This window comes from Sus scrofa, chromosome 10 (assembly GCF_000003025.6).
Source record: "Sus scrofa isolate TJ Tabasco breed Duroc chromosome 10, Sscrofa11.1, whole genome shotgun sequence".
Taxonomy (NCBI): Eukaryota; Metazoa; Chordata; class Mammalia; order Artiodactyla; family Suidae; genus Sus; species Sus scrofa.
Window position 1 is genome coordinate 28,578,270 of NC_010452.4, and position 11,761 is coordinate 28,590,030.

The 11,761-nt window shown below is 42.5% G+C and overlaps 1 long non-coding RNA gene across 1 annotated transcript; it reads left to right on the forward strand.

Annotated features, from left to right (window-relative positions):
* On the forward strand, window positions 275-10,504 carry LOC110255610. The gene is made up of 3 exons (XR_002336151.1): window positions 275-593; window positions 9,141-9,322; window positions 10,467-10,504. It is a non-coding gene; the product is annotated as an uncharacterized LOC110255610 (long non-coding RNA).

Consider the following 11,761-nt stretch of genomic DNA (forward strand, 5'->3'; position numbering starts at 1 on the left):
AATAAATATTTTCGGTTCCTTAAAGCTGGCGAGAGTAGGGGAGAGATCAAGTGACAGCGCCTGGGAATCAATGCAGTCTCATGCAACAGCAGGCTGGGTTCCGTGCAGGCTGGGAGCCTCGGATTAGGAACACATGGCCAGGGCTGGGTTGGTCCCTCCAGCGCCTCTCTTGACACGTGGGAGTTGATGTGGATCTAAGGAAGAAATCAACAGCAATAACAAATCAAGCGTCAGGTGCTGTCAGGCCCGTGGATTCTCCAAGTCTTGTAAATATCTCCCTCAGGCCAGAGATGCCCTTATTCCCAGACTTACCAAATTGGAGGATGGGTGGGAAAAGGTGCCCTGCCAATCAGGAAGAGGAGCAAAATCGCTCTGCTGGAGGATCATTAAAGAAAACAAATCCTGGAGTGCTGAGCTCAAATGTTTAAAAAATCACACTTAGTGCAAATAAAAACCTCAGAAAGTTGTGCCTGTTGTGGGTTTTCTCCCTTAGGAGAATGCGATTCTGGCATCCAGTAGAAGAGCCATCTGAAATGAAGCCACACGGAGGCTCAGAGAGTCCCATCCCTGTTCTCTGTCAGGGTGGGTGGCAGGTAAGCCCTCCCAGATGCTCTTTTCCTCTTGGCCAGCGGGAGAGTGTGTTAGGACTTGCCCAAACAGGCCCCAACAAGGCACTTTTATTTCGTTTCTAGCATGATTAATCTAATTTGTTTTAGATTCTGGGAAACTGGCTATACTACAAGGTAGCTTCCTGGAAACTTACGAAAATTTACATCCCCAAATTCTTGAGCAAATTAGACATTAACAGGCCCATTGTGTATGTTTCAAATCAACAAGCTGCTACAGTAGGTGAAACTGATCTATCTAGAAAAGGTTTATAGTTGAGGAAAAAATCGGGTTTTGAGAAAACAGCCCCTGTGCTTGTCAAGCTTTCTTTCCTAGGCTCACTTTTAAAGGATCGATGGAATCCCCCATTAAGAAAGGTATAAATCTATCATCAGAAAGGTATCAGATAGCACTCCCATCTGCTGCTGTTTTAACCTTTTAAAAGGATTCACCGCTCTGTGTGTCAACGGCAGACAGTAAGGATGGTGCTAGAGGTAGGGCATAGCCCTGGAGTGGGAGCACCCCATCCTGCCTGTGTAGCAGAGAAAAGCTGAAAGGGAACAGAGCTCAACTCCAAATAAGAAAAGAGACCCTTAGATAAATCAAGTCATTTTCCTAAAAAATCATATCCAAGGAACTCAAGAGAAAGCCAGTGCCAGAAGTTCCATCTATTCTGTGGTGGTGGCAATTTAGGTGTTCCCAAGGGCTGCAATTCTAGAAGCCACCTCTGGAGGCACTTTTCCCTGTCGAAATGATCCAGCAGGGTAGTTTCAAGCTCTGGGGTTTTCAATCCAAGGCTACATGTTCCATCCTTACCTTCCCAAATCCAGAAACTGGTTTTTAAAAATATTTGTTCCTACCTTCTAAGGGTGGCTTATAAATCCAAACCAAACCTCTTTGAAAAAGCCACAGACCAAAGCCCTTTCTACTTGCTCTAGACCTCTAGTGACTTTAGCTGTACGTGGAAATAATCTTTGCTTTTCAGATGCTTAAAAATGGTGGCATGTGTTTAGAAGGAGATGGTCCAGGAGAAGGTATTTTGGCAGATGACTATTAGGTCCAACATCAAAGCTGACCTCTTAAAACATTTTATTTTTTAAGAGTCAAATTTTATGATCTACTCTTCCTAGGAATATAGCAGATGCAACTCTTCTCAGGACTGCTTCTTCAATTTCATAAAGAACACACATCTAACCTTTCTTTTTTTGTCTATGAAATTCTCTTGACAATGGAATTCTGTTTCAAAGAAAGAAAAATCTTATCACCTACCTGTGCTACAAATGGCAGATTCTTACAAAAAAAAAAAAAATCTTGAGAGTATTTTGTGGAATCTAGTGCTTCTTGAAAGCATATCCTACCTTTGTTCACATGTGTAGCCCAGAAGAAAGTGCTTGCCATGACTTTACAAAGCATTGAAGTAGACTTTGTTCAGATGTGGTATTAAATGTAGTCACTTATCCTACATCCATTAGTGTATCATGTATATTAATACTTTCCATGGGCTCCAGTTTCTGCTCAGCCTTTTGGAAAGTTATCAAAATATATGCAAAAATTATTTGAATTGATCCAAAGACATGGAAGCTTGAGGGGAAGGGAGGGGAATGGACTGGGAGATTGGGGTTAATAGATGCAAACTATTACGCTTAGAATGGATAGACAATAAGATCCAACTGTATAGCCCAGGGAACTATATCCAATCTCCTGGGATAGACTATGATAGAAAATAATATTTTAAAAAAGAATGTATATATATGTATGACTGAGTCCCTTTGATGTACAGCAGAAGTTGGAACAACATTGTAAATCAACCACACTTTAATTAAAAAAATAAAGAAAGAAGATTTAAATTAAAAAAAAAAAAGCTACCATGAGAAGTCTATGCTTAGCACAACCATAGGGCATGGGATTCAGAGGAATGAAAAGGGAAGTATATTTTTTCACTGGGGCTACTATGTCCATTAAGAAATTCAGGTCTTCAAAACCTTCCAGTTCTGTGGCTCTCAGATAATATGTACTCAGTCTAGCCACAGACTAGTGGGCAGAACTTTCTAAAGTTCTAAAAAGCAGTCCATCTCAACCACCTTCAAGATTAAGTGAAGGGGAGTTCCCGTTCTGGCACAGTGGTAACGAACCTGACTATTATCCATGAGGGTTCAATCCCAGGCCTCGGTCAGTGAGTTAAGCCTTGAGCTGGGGTGTAGGTCGCGAAGGTGTGGCTTGGATCCTGCATGCCTGTGGCTGTGGCTGTGGCTGGCAGGTGCAACTCCAATTCGATCCCTGGTCTGGGAACTTCCATTTGCCCAGGGTGTGGCCCTAAAAAGAAAAAAAAGAAAAAAAAAGAAAGGTGAGGAGATCACAGTAGGTCCAATTTACCTATAAAATCTCTGTTCTAAAATTCTGTAAGGCACTTCAGTTGCTAAGCTCATCAATTTGCTATGAGATTAGCTCATTCAGCTAAGAATACAGGTGAGTTTTAACTTCATCTGTAAGGCCCTTGATGGTAATAAGCTCTACATTGTGCTCACAGGCATGCTAATTCTGGACAATTTTAATAGACCAGTTCTTAAAACCTACATGCTAATTTCCTTTCATATTATGCACATGGAAAATAAACACCTATCTAGAGTATTAATCAAGATACTGTGATTTAGAATTTGGGAGGAAAGTTTGATCTATAAACCTTGAAATGAAGACCTTATAATAATCCTGTTCTAAAGAATTTATTCATGAAGAAATATTTTTGGGTATGTGTGTTGGTGGAGTTTCAGTGTCCTCTCCATCACTAAGCTGCATGAGGGCAAGGATCTTGTGTTGGTTTCTCCCCGCCCCCCAACCCCAACCCCCACCACTGCTCTTTTTGCAGAACCTAGATCAGTGCCTGAGATGTAAAAGGCATTCAACAAATACTGGGGGAATGAATGAATGCATGCATGCATGCATTGAAGACTCAAGCATGGGGTTTCTACTCTGTGTGGTTGACAGGGGGATTCCATGCTCATTATTGGAACATGCTGCTGGGGAATTCAGCCAGACTGGAAGATTTTCATCTTGAAATCTTGGTGGGCAGAGTACAATGGAAGATGTGCGTTCTTTTGACTGCTGTTTTTATTTCTGAGATGTGTTCCTAGAAGCTTTGCTAGGTGTCTCCTTTCCCTCTTCATAAATAGAGGGAGTGGACTTATGGTGTTTGTTTTCAAGGAAAGGGAGAATGTGTCCTTGGCTTTTCCAGGGCCACCTACATTTTACAGAGTAGCCAGGCAACCAGTACATCTTGGTTATTTGATTTAGAAAAATATTCACAGCCAATATTCTCTGAGGCTTAGAAAGTCCACGGATGTAAACAAATTTTTTTTTTTTTCTCAGCTCAGTCTCCGAATGGAAAGAAGCAAGGGTAAAATGCCATGTAATTGGTTTTTCTGGATCTGACATGATGGGGCCAAGGTGGATGGACTCTTGCGTTTTCCACCTCTAGGCTCCAGGAGGGGCACCTCTTGAATGGGCTTGCCTGGCCAATGCTGGCCACTCAGTGCCAGGAGAGGAGGAAAACAGGAGGCCCCCGGCAAATGGCCACTCCAGCCCAACCAAGATGGCAACCTGGGGCAGAAAGGGGTCCTGCCATGCCCTCGTGCCTTGGCTCACAACACCCCGGAAAGGAAGGCACGCCTTTTATCACCTCTTATTATAGATATGCACATACTCAGGTAGACAGCCAAAATTTATTCACTACATTTTTTCACTAAATAACCGGGGGAGATGGGAACAGAGTGAGGACTATTTGACTCTGGATCCCATTCCCTTAGTACAGAGTCTGGCATACTAACAGATGTTGCCCAATGTTTTTGAAGGTGGGAGTGACCAACCAGTCCTGGTCTGCCAAGATGTTATTGATTTTAACAGTGAACTCCAGATGTCCATGACAACTGGATGGTGGGGTCACTCTGTTCATAATGCCACAGAGTTGCTCACCAACTGGCAGAATTCTGAATTACGTTCGGTTTCCCTCTTGCAAATCTGGGTATCGTCCGTCTCATCAACCTGGGGGCATAAGATTTGCCAGAAGCAGACAAAGAAGTTTCTATTGTAAAAAAATCAATGTCTTTCTCGGACTGTTGGAAAATTCTTTGTTTTGTTTTTCGAATACCTGTCCGAATGATCAGTCAGCATGAAAAACTGAAAGCTTGTGAGTAGAAAAGAACAAACCCCAATAAGAAGCATGACAAATGATTTCAGTTACAGGGCTCATAGATTGCTTTCCTTCTCCAAAGTTATTTGCCAGGTGACTTATTGCAAACATACTGGCCAGTATGAAGGGATCCGAGGTTGTAGGTTGAATACTTTGATGTGAGAAGATAATTTTACAAGAAATAAATGACAGGGGAAAAAAAGATCATCAGAAATGTTCTCCTGCTCCCTTTCAGAAACAAGAATAAAATAGAGATTTGACCAAAGAAATATCCTGCCACTTAGCAATTCTGTTTTAAAATCCATTGTGCATTTGCAGAATTTCCTCAAATGAAATGCCACAATAAAGAATGCCCATTTTACAGTCCTAAACATATTTAATATACTGTTTTTACAACAGCTGTTGCTTTCACAGAACTTTAACCCTGTTGTGTAAATGCATCACCAGGAAAACACTCAGGTTGTCATGGAGACAACCTTAGCCAAGGCCCTTTGCTTGGTTGAACTGGTGTCAGCTTTCAGCCTCCCTGCATTCCAGTCTGGCATCAACCCCAGGCTACAGCTCAGACTTCATTAGAGGCCCTGATGAAGGACAGCACCGGAATCCGAAGCAATGACTAGAACTGTCTGACCGCTTTCTATCAACACACCTGATAGGAGAACTGAAAATTAATTCCAGAGGGAACGATGGTATTAATCAAGATTTTCTGGCATCTTCCTTGAAGAACGCCTGATCGATCCAGCTGTCGTTTTCTAGCTCATTTTAGGCCCACCTTTGTCTCAGCAGGGAGAGATAGCATTACAGCTGACATTTGGAAGATTATTTAAAGTATTGGGTGACAGAGGCCCCAAGTGTAAAGCCAAATTTTCAGTGTTCCTCAAAGAACTGGTGAAATTTCTATCACCCCATGAAGAAAATATAGAACCACAGCGGCATTAACTTCTGCCTGCTAACAACCCATGATAGCATCTTCTAGAAAATGTTGAATACTTTGACTTTAGCCGAAACAGAGCTTGAAGGGAAAGTGCAAAATCCATTGAATAAAAAGCAAAATTGATGGTAAGTGGTCCTTCTTGCAAAGCCTTGCAAAAGAGAGGGAAATGAAGTCCTATCTTGGCTAACCACTTCAGAGAGAAAATAAAAACAAAATACTTCTAAAATGGTTAGGTTTGGAGTTCCCGTCGTGGCTCGGTGATTAACGAATCTGACTAAACCATGAGGTTTTGGGTTCGACCCCTGGCCTTGCTCAGTGGGTTGAGGATCCAGCATTGCTGTGAGCTGTGGTATAGGTTGCAGAAGTAGCTCAGATCTGGCGTTGCTGTGGCTGTGGTGTAGGCTGGCGGCTACAGCTCTGATTAGACCCCTAGCCTGGGAACCTCCATATGCCATGAGTGCGGCCCTAGAAAAGACAAAAAAAAAAAAAAAAAAAAAAAAAAGAGCCTTGGCTCAGTAACAGGTGTGTCACAGTTGAGGTTACTTTACTTAATGGGCCGTAGCTGATATTCCAAACAAGATGTTTCAGAAATCTGTGGCATCATAAGAATTGTGAAATAGTAAGCAATGGCTTATTTGTCCTCTGTTCAAAGAGCTTAGTTAAGGCTCTGTTCTCATTGCCTCTAGGGCTTGATGTGACAGGGCTGAAGCTGAGAAAAAAAAATAAATGTTGATTTCCTGGCTTTAGCTTCCCAAATCCTGATCCCTGAGGCAAATACAAAGGGCTCCAATGGAGAGTAAATGCTTGGTCAAAACAAGACTATGAGCAGAGCTTCCTGCCGAACCCAGAACTTCTTTTTTTTTTTTTTTTTGTCTTTTTGCTATTTCTTTGGGCAGCTCCCGCAGCATATGGAGGTTACCAGGCTAGGGGTCTAATCGGAGCTGTATCCACCGGCCTACACCAGAACCACAGCAACGCAGGATCCGAGCCGCGTCTGCAACCTACACCACAGCTCACGGCAACGCCGGATCCTTAACCCACTGAGCAAGGGCAGGGACCGAACCCGCAACCTCATGGTTCCTAGTCGGATTCGTTAACCACTGCGCCACGACGGGAACTCCCAAACCCAGAACTTCTATGATTTCCCCGACTGAAGCAGATGATATGAAGAGGGAGGTAATGAGAGCAGAGAGGTGGGTGAGGCTGAGAGGGAACCACTGGATTTAATGGGGATGGAATGGAGAGGAAAAAGGACCATCTCAACAAAATGCTACCATGAGAGACTTGGTTTAAGTGTCCAGGCACTGGATGGGACTTAGAGGTCTAGTAACCAGACTCTTAGCCAGGCACACTTAGCAGAAGCACCTCTCAGTACCCCAATTCTCTCTCTCCCCGTCCAACCTACTAGTTGGCATAGACTTAGGTCTGCTGCCCAGACCTCATGGGAGTTTTACGTGTTGCTCATAATGCTTGTCTGCTGTGCACTGGCTGGGCACCCTGCCCCTCAACCACCTTTGTCCTCTGCATGAGAATCCAGGGCCAACTACCAGTCACTACCTGGGCCCAAGGCAAAAGGAAACAGACTGTGACAAGGCCGAAAATGATTTGTAAATCTTCTCTCCTAACACGACATGTGTACCTGTTGCTCACACTTCTTTGGCCAACACAAAGCACGTGCTAAGCCCGATTTCAGTGGCGGGCTCAGGCAAAGGAGGTGGCTGGCAGGGACTGTTCATGCCATCTGCCGCATGCACTCTGTGTAGCAAACAAGCCCTCTACAATGTAATGAGAGCGTGTGATGGGCCTTGAACCCCTGGCAGGTGTATCTGTGTGGATGAGTTTGTGTGAGAGGGTAGGCTAATGGTGGGTACATCTGTGTCTACTGGTGAAGGGACCAGCCTGAGATACAACCAGAGCGAGATCAGGGCTTCACTTCTTACCATATAATAGCAACCTCATTAAGAACAAGCAGAGATGCTTCTTGTAATGAAAATACAGTTGATTGACTGATTGATTGATTTTACTTTTAGGGCTGCACCTGCAGCATATGGAAGTTCCCAGGCTAGGGGTCAAACCAGAGCTGCAGCTGCTGGCCTACACCACAGCCACAGCAACGCCAGATCCTTGACCCACTAAGCAGGACCAGGGATCGAACCCATGTCCTCATGGATATTAGTCAGGTTCATTACTGCTGAGCCAGGATGGGAACTCCCTAAAATATATTTTATTTTTGTTTCTGTTTTCCTGTTCAATCAATCAAATCAAACAAAAAATATAATTAGTGTTCTTATCCAAGAAGTGATAGAAATCAACGTTGCCTGAGGTTACTGAAATTAATGTATTGCCTGAAAATAATTATTCTTCTTCACAATGCCTGGATCTTTATTAATGAATGCATTTGCTAGGAACATGACTTTGAGAAACATCTAAACAAGCTCATTATTCTTAGTCATAAAGCATGGTCTTCTTATGCCCGTGTTTTAGGTTTGTTTCTCTAACTTAACAAGATTGAGAAATATAAACTGAATCAATGTGACTTTGGGGATAACGACTCCTATGGCAAACTCTCAGGGATATTGTTTTGAGCATTGACTGTGTTGGTCTTAGTACTTGTAGTTTTCAACGCCAGAAGGTAATTATTTTCCACTTGTTTAAATTTGAGGTCTACCAGTTGAATCTAGGCAAGTCCTCTTCACCACTCACCCAGCTTTGCTTATTTCTGTTAGTCAATCCTCTTGATTACTTCCCTGAAACATCCATCATCTCAGTTCTTCTATACTTTTCTTATTGATTCGTAGGAACTCTTCATGATAGAAAAATATCGATCTCATCCTTTCCAAAGCACGTTGCAGGAGTCAGGAATGGGGAGACCACGATGGATTCCTGTCGCAAACAGAGATTGTGGAAACAAAATATGTTTAAATCTTAAGGTGTTTGTTCTAAGGTTGCAGACTGTCAGACCATCCTGCATTTGAATCATCCCCGGTCATCTGTTTGAGATCCATTCTATCCTCCCTGAAGTCTTGCTCTACAAACCACTCATCTTTTTCAAGCAAACGATCTCTCTTCCTCTAGGAAGTGTTTTGCCACCCCCCTCTCCACGCTTCGGGATGCCCTATGTTTCTGTGGCCCTGCCGGCCTGTAGCCCTCCATCCTGGCATTTGGTCTCAGATCCCCTTGCATGATTATTCATTTATGTATTTATGTCTCCACTGCAAAGACCGTCAAGAATGGGGAGAACACAATGGATTCCTGTTGCAAACAGTGATTGTGCAGACAAGATCATGCCTACTCTCTGTCCTTTATAAATCCCGGTACATTCAGTGACCACAGACGTGTGTTTCCAAAGAGAGAGTAAACTCCTTGAAGACCAAGTTAATGGATTTCCTTTCTCTTCTCCATATTTGCCACACACAGTGTCTGGTGCTGAGTACTTGTCAATGGCCTGGGCAGAGGCTGTGAGAAATGGCAGGGACCAGACCAACACAGAGTGACTTCAACTTGTCACCAAAGGGAAGGAATGAGAATATTCTACATCCGGCTCATGTTCTTCACACTAGATGAGCATCCAGAAGCCTCATTAGGATCCCTCAGGAAAGGTAAAGATGATGATGATAATAGCAGAGAGCTGCAGCAATCCTTTTGAGTTTCTGTTATGTACAACCAAGACTTCTGAGTAATACTGTGATTTTTCAGTAATTTCCCAATAAAGGCTGAGTAGAGGCGTCACATAATTTTAAAAAATCAGGATTGACTATGCTGTACCTGTCATTCTGTTACTTTTCTCTTCTCTTAATAAAATATGATGAAAAGACATCCATGCCGTTAAGCATTTTTCTTTGAGATTTAGTTCATCGTAATCTTTACCAGTTTGATTGGAGGACGATTACTGAGCCTTCAAGTTATTTCCAAATTTCCTATATTTTAAACAGTGCTGTAATGAGCAATACCTTTGAGCAGCATCCTTGATCATTTGATAGGTACAAATCCTGCAAAGCGAAGTTTGGGGTCAAAAAGCATTCTCATTGTCATATACTGATTAATTGTCTTCCAGAGAGATGTATCAGTTTTACGGTCCCTCCTATCCCTTGATAATGCTTTTGGCTCATTTTCCCACACCCTCATCAGTACCACCTTCTATGAGGGTCTCTGGAGCTAGGCTGCTGTGTTTCAATTCTCTACTGGTCAGGGACGTGACTCAGTCACGTGACCTCAGATACATCATTCAAACTCTCCAGCCCCCAGTTCCCTCATCAGTGAAAAGTGGGAATGAAGTTCTCCTATCACACCCTCCTCTTCACTCTGTACCCAGCCTTCAGGTACTTTCCATAACCTACCCGCCCTCCCCAAAAGAAAATAAGGTAGCATGTTGCAGAGGCTTCTGCCTCTGGTCCATTATGCCTGAGACAGTTATCGACACAGTGTTACTTAAGAGTATTTGCAGAACAACTGTCCAAAATCTCCCCTGCTGAAATTTCATGCAATTAAAAATTCTAAGGTTACAAATGATGAAGAGGGATGTCCTTTGTTGAAACACACTGCACAGTAATCCAAGGCTTAAAAGGAGCTCCAGAAACAGTAGTTTCAGAGGGGAAAAGGAAAAGCTTAAAACAGAATCAATTTAAAGTTTTGTGATCAAGTGTGTAGATGGGATACTTGGGAAATACCAATTCTGCTCTGGTAAACTGAGTAGATCAAATTCAGATTAAAAAAAAACAATTTTTTGTTTGTTTGTCTTTTTAGGGCCACACCCACAGCAGGCTAGAGGTTCTCAGGCTAGGGGTTGAATGGGAGTTGCCAGCCACAGCAACTTGGGATCCAAGCAGCATCTGCAACTTACACCACAGCTCAAGGCAACGCTGGATGCTTAACCCACTGAGCGAGGCCCAGAATCAAACCACGTCTTCATGGATGCTAGTCAGGTTCGTTAACCACCTAGCCACGACAGAACTCCTGGGTTAAAACTTGTCTTGAAGAAAAGTTGAAAAAAATCTTAATAATTCAAGTTATTATACATTTCTAGACACAGAGTGGTCCAAAAGGTGAACATTTTCCACCATTCTGAGTCTTAAGTCAGATAAACTATGAAATTAGGGTGGAGACACACCGTGGGAAAAAAAAAAAAAAGAATTTTTAGCAGGCGTTTTATCAGCAATAAAATAAAATAAAATTTTACTGTTGAAGATTGAGATCTTGAAAATATTGTCTTCTTTTTTTATTTTAATGAAACAGATATTAAAAACTTTTCATATGTTTATTTACAACTTTAGTTTTCATAACCTTAATTTCCCCCATAGTGTTTGAAGATTTTGACTATAAAATTCTTCTAGAATTAAATAGAGCTTTCAAAACTAAGGTCTCCCTTGGGAGTTCCCCTTGGGGCTCAGTGGTAATGAACCCAATAAGTATTCATGAGATGCGGGTTCAATCCCTGGTTCCTCTCAGTGGGTTAAGGATCCGGCATTGCTGTGAGCTGTGGTGTAGGTCACAGACATGGCTTGGATTTGGCATTGCTGTGGCTGTGGCATAGGCTGGCAGCTACAGCTCCGATGAGACCCCTAGCCTGGGGACTTCCACATGTTGCAGGTGCGGCCCTAAAAAACACCCCCCCCAAAACAAAACAAAACAAAACAAACAAAACAAAAAACAAGGTCTCCCAGTAGGCTAGAAAATGCTATGATAAACATGAGTGTACATACAAACCCCTTGGTACTTTTGAGATATATTTATGTGTTAAAAATTATAATCTTGAATAAGTTACTGAACCTCTCTGTGCCTGAGTCTTCCCATCTACAAATGTAAGACTGTTTGCAACGATGTGATTTTAGCGTGTTCCAGTGGGAGAAAAATAAGGTTATACTGTCTCCCATTTTACAGACTCCAAGACACACCATTTCCCCCTTTTTTGCATATCTGAAATCCTCCCAACTGATCGAATCTCATGTTCATGTTTAGTGCAATATCATTCTGTTATTTTAACCTGGAAAAATATCACAAGTTCCAGCAATAACAACACAAAGTTCCTGCAACTCCTGTGG